This window comes from Scyliorhinus torazame, chromosome 10 (genome assembly GCF_047496885.1).
Source record: "Scyliorhinus torazame isolate Kashiwa2021f chromosome 10, sScyTor2.1, whole genome shotgun sequence".
In the NCBI taxonomy this organism is placed as follows: Eukaryota; Metazoa; Chordata; class Chondrichthyes; order Carcharhiniformes; family Scyliorhinidae; genus Scyliorhinus; species Scyliorhinus torazame.
This window is the reverse complement of record NC_092716.1, coordinates 101,330,717-101,342,896: the sequence shown is the minus strand read 5'-3', so window position 1 is coordinate 101,342,896 and position 12,180 is coordinate 101,330,717. Positions and strand designations below refer to the sequence as shown.

At 48.1% G+C, this 12,180-nt stretch overlaps 1 protein-coding gene across 8 annotated transcripts in view; it reads right to left on the bottom strand.

Annotated features, from left to right (window-relative positions):
• The window catches only part of kifc3 (kinesin family member C3), a 73,149-nt gene that overhangs the window by 49,379 nt on the left and 11,590 nt on the right, over positions 1-12,180 (bottom strand). For 4 of the 8 annotated variants that reach the window (XM_072518511.1, XM_072518518.1, XM_072518513.1 and 1 more), the window contains exon 2: positions 1,785-2,017. The exons of 2 other annotated variants lie outside the window; for them this stretch is intronic. The gene's annotated coding sequence lies outside the window, so the exon portion shown is untranslated. Of the gene's footprint in view, positions 1-1,784; positions 2,018-7,200; positions 7,355-12,180 lie in introns of those variants that run through there. 2 more of the 8 variants (XM_072518512.1, XM_072518517.1) reach the window with 2 other exon arrangements.

Here is a 12,180-nt window from a genome sequence, read left to right as displayed (position 1 = left end):
TAGTACCTCGGCCATTTCCTCTGGCTCCACACATAGATTTCCCCTCTCTGTCTTTGAGAGGGCCAACTCTTACCCTGGCCACCCTCATGCTCTTTATGTTTATAAAATGCCTTGGGATTCTCCTTAATCCTGTTTGCCAAGGATTTTTCATGACCCCTTTTAGCCTTCCCAATTCCATGCTTAAGTTCCTTCCCAGTTTCTTTATATTATTCAAGGGTTTAGTCTGTTCTCAGCCTTCTAGACCTTCCTTTTTCTTTTTAACTAGGTTCACAATATCCCTCGTTATCCAAGGTTTACAAAACTTGCCATACTTATTCTTCATCCTCACAGGAACATGCCGGTCATGAATTCTAATCAATTGATGTTTGAAAGACTCCCACATGTCAGATGTCGATTTACCTCAAACAGCCGCCCCAATCTAAATTCTTCAGTTCCTGCCTAATATTGTTGTAATTAGCCTTCCCCCAATTTAGCACCATCACTCGAGGACTACTCTTATCCTTATCTATGAGTACATTAAAACATACGGAATCATGGTCACTGTTCCCGAAATACTCCCCTTCAATCACGTGGCTGAGCTCATTCCCCAATACCAGGCCCAGTGCGACCCCTTCCCAAGTTGGACTCTTTACATATTGTTTGAAAAAAACCCTTCTGGATGCTCTTACAAATTCTGCCCCATCCAAGCCACTAGCAGTAAGTGAGTCCCAGTCAATATAGGGGAAGTTAAAATCACCCATCACAACAACCCTGTTTTCATATCTTTCCAAAATCTGTCTACATATCTGCTCCTCTATCTCCCGCCCGCTGGCTGTTGGGAGGCCTGTAGTAAACCCCCAACATTGGTGATTGCACCCTTCCTACTCCTGAGCTCTACCCATATTGCTTTGTTGCATGAGCCCTCCAAGATGTCCCCCTCAGTACACCTGTGATATTCTCCTTAACCAGTAATGCAAATTCCCCACCCCTTTTACACCACCACATCCCACCTGAAACATCTAAATCCTGGAACGTTTAGCTGCCAATCCTGTCCCTCCCTCAACCAAGTCTCTGTAATAGCAACAACATCATAGTCATAGAATTTACAGTGCAGAAGGAGGCAATTCAGCCAATCGAGTCTGCACCGGAAAGAGCACTTCACCCTATCCCCGTAACCCCACCTAACCTTTTTGTTTGGACACTAAGTGCAATTTAGCGTGGTCAATCCACCTAAGCTGCAAATCTTTAGACGGTGGGAGGAAATCGGAGCACCCGGAGGAAACCCACGCAGACACGGGGAGAACGTGCAGACTCCGCACAGACAGTGACCAAAGCCGGGAATGGAACCTGGGACCCTGGAGCTGTGAAGCAACTATGCTAACCACTGTGCTACCAAGTACTAATTTGAGCTCTTAAGTTCATCTGCCGTACCAGTTCTACTTCTCGCGTTGAAACAAATGCACTTCAGACCGCCAGTCCCGCTACGTTTAGCAACTTCTCCCTGCCTGCTCTTCCTCTTAGTCTTACCGGCCTTAGCTGTCCCTCAGTTACTTGACCTGCTGACCTACTGCTCCGGTTCCCACCCTCCTGCCACATTAAGTTCATTTGACTAAACACAGATCTCTGTGGCTGCCAAACAGTACCAACAGAAGCCAGCATGTGCCATCTGCATCTCCTGTTCCTGATGGACAGCACATCTACCAGCAGCTCCCCAACATCCCCCACCCCCCACCCCCAGGATATTTAGTCCCAGTATATTTAAGAGGAAGCACAATTCATGGGCTCATCTGTCACACGCTGCTCACCTTCACAATGTGGAGTGGATCACCTTGGCAACAGCAGTCCTTTCCATCCAGTTTACTCACTTTGTTTCAAAAATCTTAGAGGGGAGGACCTCGTGTTCATTAACCTTCATTCAGTCACAGGTTTCCATAACTCTCGAGGCCCAGGACTCAGTTCGACTGAAGCTCTGTCCCTCATACAATGGCGCCGTACGATATCTCCAAAGCACTTGGGCTGAGCGACCAGGAGAGTCGTTCTGTGGGGTGATAATTAAATCAGTTACCTTTAACTGCGCCTGATGTTTAGGTCCCCTAATGTGTCAGGTTTTTCTGGAAATATATCACAACTGGAACTATCTCCCATCTTGCCAGGATCCAGTCAAACTGACCCCAGTCAAACCCAACAGGCTCCTTGTACGATTCGAAGACCAAAGTTCTTCAGTCCAGCATAAATAGGTTCGACACTGGACATTAAATGAACTGTGGTTAAAAATGGACATCTTCCTTCCACAGTTTCAAAAGAACTATTCACCGATCGCTAGATGTCTTCAATTCAATCCAGGCTTGCTGTTGCCTTCCCTAACCCCACATCCCACCACCAGCAGCCCCCCCTGCTCTAACCCCACCACCAGCAGCCCCCTGCCCTAACCCCACAGCCCACCACCACCAGCCCCCTACCCTAACCTCATACCCTACCACCAACAGCACCCCTGTCCTGACCCCACACCCCACCACCAGCAGCCCCCCCTGCTCTAACCCCACCACCAGCAGCCCCCTGCCCTAACCCCACAGCCCACCACCAGCAGCCCCCCTACCCTAACCCCATACCCTACCACCAACAGCACCCCTGTCCTGACCCCACACCCCACCACCAGCAGCCCCCCTGCCCTAACCCCACACCCCAACATCACCACTCTCCTGACAGGGAAGGAGTAGTACATGCTCTTGGTGCTAAAGGGATGAAGGGATATTGGGGGTGGGGGAGGGTGGGGAGGCAGAATCAGGATATTGAATGTGATGATCAGGCATGATCATAATGAATGGCGGAGCAGGCTCAAAAGCCCGAATGGCCTCCTCCTGCTTCTATTTTCTAAGTTTCTATGTCCAGGTAGGTTTGATCACTGCAAAGGATTTATTCACATTTCTGACCTCAGAGCTCAACGGAAAACATACAGGAAGGAAGGATAATAATAGATTAGGGTACATATTATAACGCTAAGATTAGCCATACACATGTACCCTTCCAGAATCACAAAAGGCCAAGGGGAGCCTAATGCCTGCCAACCCACTTCAACCCACACTCCGTGTCTCTGGAAAACTGTCTGGCACAGCACAAGTGCTGGAATCATTCTCACCACCACAAATTAAGCAAGTTTTGTTTTCCCAAACTCAAACAGATCGGGTGATAAACAAACTCCGCCTGCAGCTAGAGCTGTGCCAGGTAATCCAATGCCCCTTCCAATCTCCCTATTTGAGTCAATTGCCCAAGAAATCAGATAGGCCCTGACCATCTCCTGCATTACATGGATACAGAATGAGTGCACTTAGTGATCATGCCTGTTGCGGCTCTCAGTTTTCAAGGCTATTCAATTTTTGCATTCCTGATCACGACAAATTGCTGCATAAAATAAATACTTTATGAACATTCCCTCTGGCTTCTTTTTCAAATTTTTTATCCTCTAGTTACTATCCTTTCGCTTCTGCTTACTCTACCACAACCAATCACGATTTTGAATATTCAATCACGTATATTAAATCTCATCTTTAACCTTCCCTAAAGAGAGCTATCTCTGTTTCTCGACATAACTAAAGTCCATAAATATGGCCCATATTTAAGAACTCAGCAACCAACTTAAATGAGTATGCCACCACAGTCACAGACCTCATCAGCAAATGTGTGGATGACTCCATACCAAAGAAAGCAGTACGTACATCCCCCAACCGGAAACCATGGCTCAATCGTGAGATTGACTCCCTACTGAAGGACAGGTCTGGAGCGCTCAAGTCAGGCGACCCTGACCTATACAAGAAATCCAGGTACGACCTCCGCAAAGCCATCTGAGATGCCAAGAGAGAATATCAGACCAAGCTAGAGTCAGACTAGCATTTCAGACTCTCGACGGTTGTGGCAAGGCCTAAACAACATAACAGGCTACAAAGCGAAGCCGAGCAGTATCTCCAGCAGCAGCGCATTCCTCCCTGATGAACTCAATGCATTCTATGCTCGGTTCCAGCAGGAAACCAACGATCCGCTATAGAGTGCCCCAGCAGCCCATAACACACCCATACCCACCATCACAGCTTCCAAAGTCAGATCAGCTTTCCTGAAAGTGAACCCTCGGAAGGCAACGGGTCCGGACAGGATCCCTGGTCGTGGACTCAGAGCCTGCGCAGACCAGCTGGCAGATGTGTTCGTAGACATCTTTAACCTGTCCCTACTCTGCTCCAAGGTCCCCACCTGCTTCAAGAAGATCACCCATCATACCGCTGCCAAAGAAGAACCAGGCAACGTGCCTCAATGACTACCGTCCAGTGGCCCTGACTTCAGTTGTAATGAAGTGCTTCGAGAGGTTGGTCATGAAGCGCATCACCTCCATACTCCCAGAACGCCCTGATCCACTGCAATTCGCATACCGCTGCAACCGGTCCACAGCAGACGACACCTCCCTGGCCCTACACTCATCCCTAGAGCATCTCGACAACAAGGACTCCTACATCAGACTCCTATTTATTAACTACCGCTCCGCCTTCAACACCATAATCCCAGCCAAGCTCATATCAAAGCTCCAAAACCTAGGACTTGGCTCCTCACTCTGCAACTGGATCCTCAACTTTCTGACCCACAGACCATAATCAGTAAACATAAACAACACCTCCTCCAGAATAGTCCTCAATACCGGGGCCCCACAAGGCTTCATACTTAGCCCCCTACTCTACTCCCTGTACACACACAACTGCATGGCAAAATTTGGTTCCAACTCCATCTACAAGTTTGCTGACGATACGACCATAGTAGGCCAGATCTCGAATAACGACGAGTCAGAATACAGGAGGGGGATAGAGAACCTAGTGGAGTCGTGCAGCGACAACAATCTATCCCTCAATGCCAGCAAAACTAAAGAGCTGGTCATTGACTTCAGGAAGCAAAGTACTGTGCACACCCCTGTCAGCATCAACGGGGCTGAGGTGGAGGTGGTTAGCAGTTTCAAATTCCTTGGGGTACACATCCCCAAAGATCTGTCCTGGTCCACCCATGTCGACGCCACCACCAAGAAAGCACAACAGTGCCCATACTTCCTCAGGAAACAGAGGTGGAGATGGTTAGCAGTTTCAAATTCCTTGGGGTACACATCTCCAAAGATCTGCTCTGGTCCACCCACGTCGACGCCACCACCAAGAAAGCACAACAGTGCCTTTACTTCCTCAGGAAACTAAGGGAATTCAGCATGTTCACATTAACTCTGAACTCTTACCAACATTTACAGATGCACCACAGAAAGCATCCGATCTGGCTGCATCACAGCCTGGTATGGCAACTGCTTGGCCCAAGACTGTAAGAAAGTTTAGAGAATTGTGAACACAGCCCAGTTCATCACACAAATCTGCCTCCCATCCATTGATTCCATCTACACCTCTCGCTGCCTGGGGAAAGTGGGCAGCATAATCAAAGACCCCTCCCACCCGGCTTACTCACTTTTCCAATTTCTTCCATCGGGCAGGAGATACAGAAGTCTGAGAACACACACGAACAGACTCAAAAACAGCTTCTTCCCCGCTATTACCAGACTCCTAAATGACCCTCTTATGGACTGACCTCATTAACACTACACCCTGTATGCTTCATCCAATGCCGGTGTTTATGTAGTTACATTGTGTACCTTGTGTTGCCCTATTATATATTTTCTTTTCATGTACTTCATGATCTGTTGAGCTGCTTGCATAAAAATACTTTTCATTTGTACCTTGGTACACGTGACAATAAACAAAGTCCAATCCAATCAAAGCTAATACCATTCCAATAAACCTCTCCTGTGCCCCCTCCAAAGCCTGTGCCCCAAATTGTAAACTATACTCCAGTCGAGGTCCAATCAATGCTTATTAAAAGTTTTCTAGTCTTGTTTTTAAACACAATCCTTCTATGAATAAAGCCAAAGGGCTCGTATGTTTTTTTTAAAAAGACATCCTTCTCAACTGTACTGCCAACGATTTATGTACCTCTACCCTCCGGTTTCTGCACCCCCTTTAAAATTATCCCATACCCTTTACACTGCCCTCAATTATTTACCAAGATGTACCATTTCACACTTGCCTGCATTCAACTAAGTGTCCATGTCCTCCTGAAGCCTGTTACCATCTTCACCAATGTTTACAACAGGGTTCATCACTACTCTTTCTGTCTCCAATGTTATATTCACACTGCCAATGCCCCTGTAATCCAATGGGTTTTAATTTTGCTCACAAAACTATTGTGTGGTACTTCATCAAACCTTTTTTGAAAGTCCATATTCACATCAACAGCACCACACACATTAATCCTCTGCATGACTTCAACAAAGAACTCAATCAAGTTGGTCAAACAAGATTTGTCTTTAACAAATCCTTGCTGATTGTCATTCAAACCATTATCCAATCTCACAGATAATTTAATGGCTCTTATCAGCCCAAACTATTCAATCATCCATGCTGCTACTCTGGGGTGAGGGGGGATAGTAATGACAGGTTATACCCCAGTCCAACTCTTACTATGGGCATCAACTTCTCCAGTACAGATCTTGAAACCAGGCGCCTCCTATTAATCACCCTCTCGATATGCAGCATCACCAACAAGATTAACAGCTCAGTGCCCATTAAATATTGCATTTGATCACATCCAACAAGGCTAGGATATTATGTTCGGCAATCCAGTCAGTGGCATAATTCATGTCAAAGTGAGTAATTGCACTACTGGGATAAGACAGAGTGAGGAGCACTCCCACTGCTCTTCCTGCTCAAGGAGAGCAAAAGAGATGGCAATTTTCCAAAAACCAAGTTCAGACCGATCGGAAAGAATAATTCTTCCCATCCAGTGACTTTCTGAGCAGGAACGTTTTCCCCCCCAACTCCCATATCAACCAACACTCTTGAGCTCACATGATGGTGGCTCTAACTGACCTCAAGGAGGAGTTGAAAATTGGAACCAAATAAAGAGTTAGTAAATTCACAGCAATATTCAGTAGCCGACACTTGGTTTTCTTGTTGCTTAGAGCAAGAGCCACAAGCTTCGAACTTTGTGGTAACGTATGCCCCAATGCTGAAAGTTTAACCTCCAAACACATTTCTTATTCTTAAATACCTTTTACTCACTTTCTAATCCAGATTTCAATTAATTACAGGCTCCTAAACCCAGGGCATGACAAGGGATTAGTATTTTCCTCAGCACAGGACAGCACACAGTTCTTACCTTATCCCAGCCTCTCAGTTTCGATTTCACGTTGCTAAAGAAATCCAAATAACGCAGCACAAGGCATAGGACTTCTGAGCCAGGCTCTGATTGACTAACTGCACATGAACTCTCGCTCACTGAGTTTACTTGGCGCGCCTAATACTGCAGCCGGTCAGCTATCTCAACAATGCAACTCCACCAGTTTCTTCCACTCCCACCTGACACCCTCTGTCCAATGAGTGCGCCTGCATTCACAATGCCCGAGGGAATAAGATGAAACTTTGATCCCAACTTTGGCAAGAACCGAACGCCACCCAAGAACATCAGCTCTTCTCATGGACTCAAGAAAGGTGGGGTATCAATGGTTGTACACAGTTATCATACCCCTCAGTCAATGCCTCAAGCTAATCCTCTGTACCACACACATCCCACTTAACCCAGCAACTTGCAACACAGTTAAACTCTAACTAAGTCAGTTTAAACACAGGTAAATAACAACTTGCATTGAATGTAATAAAATATCCCAAGGCACATTACAGAACAAAATTTAACACCAACCCACATAGGATAGGTGACCAAACACTTTAAGCAGGCCAGTTTTTAAGAAGGGTCGTAAAATGGAGAGGGGTTCAGCAAGAGAATTCCAGAGCTCAGGGTTCAGGTTGCTAAAGGCACAGCCACCGATGGAAAATCAATTAAAATCAGGGATGGTAGGGCAGTTTCCATTAATGGGTAGTAATCCAAAAGCTTTATGCTCAAATCTGAAATCAAGCAAGGCTGCCCAGTTTATGGACTCAGCGAAAGATGTGATACAGCACATCGGGCAGGATGCAAGTGGAGCAGGGGTGGCGATAACAGGCTGCAGAGTAACACCCGGGTCAAAGGAAAATGTTGCTGTTTTCGATTTGATACAGCACATCGGGCAGGAAGCAAGTGGAGCAGGGGTGGCGAAAACAGGCTGCAGAGTAACACCCGGGTCAAAGGAAAATGTTGCTGTTTTCTGCTTGGATCTGTTGTCAATCTGCAGATTGAAGAGCACTGTGGCCATTCAAACTGACCATTGAAGCCAAAGTAAATCACTGAGAGCCCATGTTCTTTGGGCATGTGGTGAATGTATAATTACTGAGAAATTCACCAGTGCACTGTTCTATGTTATTAACCCTGTGGACTCTACCTATGGGCCATTGTGTGGCTTCACCCACAGGGGATATGTTGGGGCATGTACGGGCTCTGCCCATGGCTCCACCCCCTTTACAGGAAGTATAAGAGCTGCTGACCTGCGGGGACGTCTTCAGTGTTGTACCGATCACACGCAGGCTCAGTTCTAAGCTGATTAAAACCGCGGTTTACTTCTCCACGTGTCTTCGAGTGAATTGATGGTCGCATCAGGGCACTGAGCCAATCAATCCTTTGTCTCCTTCACCAGCCGGTCAGGTTACCTTAAATTGCTGGGGCATGTGCCAAAAACTGGGAGTGTAGAGCATAGGTTTAGCAGAAACTAGGCATATAGGAATGACACTCCATTTCCATCGCAGGCAAGAACCTGGTCCTTAGGTACGAGGTGCTCTGTGTAGCTGTATGCAGTGCACCTCTGACTCATGAGCAGTAGCAGTTACCTGAGCCATCTTCGGTTTCATCTGGGGAACAAAACTAGACCTTCCCACAGCAACTCCCATGTTCAGATTACTAGATAAAGAAGCGGAAAAAGGTCTCATCAGCTTTTTGCAGGATGCCTCAAGCATGATCTATGCGAGACCACGGAAGGATCTGGAAGCAAAGGATGAGATTTTAATTTCAACGTATCGCCAGACCAGGTGCCAACGTATATGAGAAAACAGGGTGATGGGTGAACAGGAGTTGGAATTTGTGCAAAGTTTTGGAAGAGTTCAAATTTCCAAATGCAGAGCATCAGAATAGTCAATGATAAAATCATGAATAAGGGTTTCAGCAGGTGAGCTAAGGCACAGGTAGAGACAGGTGAAATTATGTATATGTAAGAAGGCTGTCTTTGTGATAGACAAGGGCTATGAACTCAGAAAGTCCGCTCAGGATCAAATAGGACATCAAGGTTGCAAAAAGTCTGGTTCAATCTCAGACACAGGGTGGGGTTGGTGGTTAAGGAATGATGTCTGTTGTGGGAAGAGGAGCCACAGCTTTGCTCTTCCCAATATTTGGTATGAGGAAAGTTTGCCTCATCAATACTGAGTGTCAAGCAATGTGACAAATCAGGACAAAGTTTTACAACACCAGGTTAATGTCCAACAGGTTTGTTTCGATGTCACTAGCTTTCGGAGCGCTGCTCCTTCCTCAGGTGAATGAAGAGGTATGTTCCAGAAACATATATATATAATATATATATATATATATATAGACAAATTCAAAGATGCCAAACAATGCTTGGAATGCGACCATTAGCAGGTGATTAAATCTTTACAGATCCAGAGATGGGGTAACCCCAGGTTAAAGAGGTGTGAATTGTATCAAGCCAGGACAGTTGGTAGGATTTCGCAGGCCAGATGGTGGGGGATGAATGTAATGCGACATGAATCCCAGGTCCCGGTTGAGGCCGCACTCATGTGTGCGGAACTTGGCTATACGTTTCTGCTCGGCGATTCTGCGTTGTCGCGCGTCCTGAAGGCCGCCTTGGAGAACGCTTACCTGAACGAATGCCCTTGACTGCTGAAGTGTTCCCCGACTGGAAGGGAACATTCCTACCTGGTGATTGTTGCGCGATGTCCGTTCATTCGTTGTCGCAGCATCTGCATGGTCTCGCCAATGTACCACGCTTCGGGACATCCTTTCCTGCAGCGTATGAGGTAGACAACGTTGGCCGAGTCGCACGAGGATGTACCGCGTACCTGGTGGGTGGTGTTCTCACATGTAATGGTGGTATCCATGTCGATGATCTGGCACGTCTTGCAGAGATTGCCATGGCAGGGTTGTGTGGTGTCGTGGTCACTGTTCTGAAGACTGGATAGTTTGCTGCAAACAATGGCTTGTTTGAGGTTGCGCGGTTGTTTGAAGGCAAGTAGTGGGGATGTGGGGATGACCTTGGCAAGATGTTCATCGTCATCAATGACGTGTTGAAGGCTGTGAAGAAGATGACGTAGTTTCTCCGCTCCGGGGAAGTACTGGACGACGAAGGGTATTCTGTCGGTTGTGTCCCATGTTTGCCTTCTGAGGAGGTCGGTGCGGTTTTTCGCTGTGGCGCGTTGGAACTGTCGATCGATGAGTCGAGTGCCATATCCCGTTCGTACGAGGGCATCTTTCAATGTCTGTAGATGTCTGTTACGCTCCTCCTCGTCTGAGCAGATCCTGTGTATACGGAGAGCTTGTCCATAGGGGATGGCTTCTTTAATGTGTTTAGGGTGGAAGCTGGAGAAGTGGAGCATCGTGAGGTTATCCGTGGGTTTGCGGTAAAGCGAAGTGCTGAGGTGACCGTCCTTGATGGAGACGAGGGTGTCCAAGAATGCAACTGATTTTGGAGAGTAGTCCATGGTGAGTCTGATGGTTGGATGGAACTTATTGATGTCATCGTGTAGTCGTTTCAGTGATTCTTCGCCGTGGGTCCAAAGGAAAAAAATGTCATCGATGTATCTGGTGTATAACGTCGGTTGAAGGTCCTGTGCGATGAGTAGGTCCTGTTCAAACTTGTGCATGAAGATGTTGGCGTATTGGGGTGCGGATTTGGTCCCCATGGCTGTTCCGTGCTTCTGGATGAAGAACTTGTTGTCGAAGGTGAAGACGTTGTGATCCAGAATGAAGCGGATGAGTTGCAGAATTGCGTCTGGAGATTGGCAGTTGTCGGTGTTGAGTACTGAGGCTGTTGCAGCAATGCCGTCGTCATGGGGGATGCTGGTGTAGAGTGCAGAGACGTCCATTGTGACGAGGAATGTTCCTGGTTCAACTGGTCCATGGTTGCTGAGTTTCTGTAGGAAGTCCGTCGTGTCGCGACGGAAGCTGGGCGTGCCTTGTACGATGGGTTTCAAGATGCCCTCAATGTAGCCAGAGAGGTTCTCACACAAGGTCCCATTGCCTGAAACGATAGGGCGGCCTGGTGTGTTGGCCTTATGTATTTTCGGGAGGCAAATCAGTGGCAGTGATGGGTGGAGAGAGATAGAGCTAGTTGTCACAGCTCATGTGGAACCTGGCATGTTTCTAAATAATTTCCCCAATATAGTCACTCCAATAGCTGGACTGACCCCCAACCCCCAAGTCACATCACCTAACCAAACCCCCAATCTGCATTTCCCGTCCAAAGTCGCTCCCCCGTCCAAACCAGCCAACCTGCCCCTCCCCGTTCACACACAACCCGCCTGCCCCTGTCCAAAACATCCAACACGCTCCCCCCTGTCCAATACCCCCCCGACCCCCTCCTCTGTCCAAACCCCAATGCCATCGCCCGCACAGTCTAAACCTCCAGTGCCATCGCCCGCACCGCCCAAACCCCTAGTGCCATCGCCCGCCCAGTCCAAACCCCCAGTGCCACCCCCTGCAAAGTCCAAACACCCAATGCCATGCCCCGCACCGTCCAAACCCAAAGAATGTATCCCCCCCATCGTCCAATCCCCCAATGCAGCCTCCCCGCACCGTCCAAACCTCCAATGACACCCCCTCACCGTCCAAACCCAAAGAAAGTATCCCCCCCACCGTCCAACCACCCAATGCAGCCTCCCCACACCGTCCAATCACCCAAGTCCGCATCCCCGTACCATCTAAGCCCTCAATGCCATCCCCCGCAACGTCCAAACCCCCAATGCCGCATCACCACACCGTCCAAGCCCCCAATGCCGCATCCCCGCACCGTCCAAGCCCCCAATGCCACCCCCACACCGTCCAACCCCCCAATGCCGCATCCCCCACACCGTCCAAACCCCCAATGCCACCCCCACACCATCCAAATCCCCAATGCCGCCCCCCCACACCGTTCAACCACCCAATGCTGCCCCACGCACCTTCCAAACTCCCAATGACGCCCCCCCGCACCTTCCAAACCCA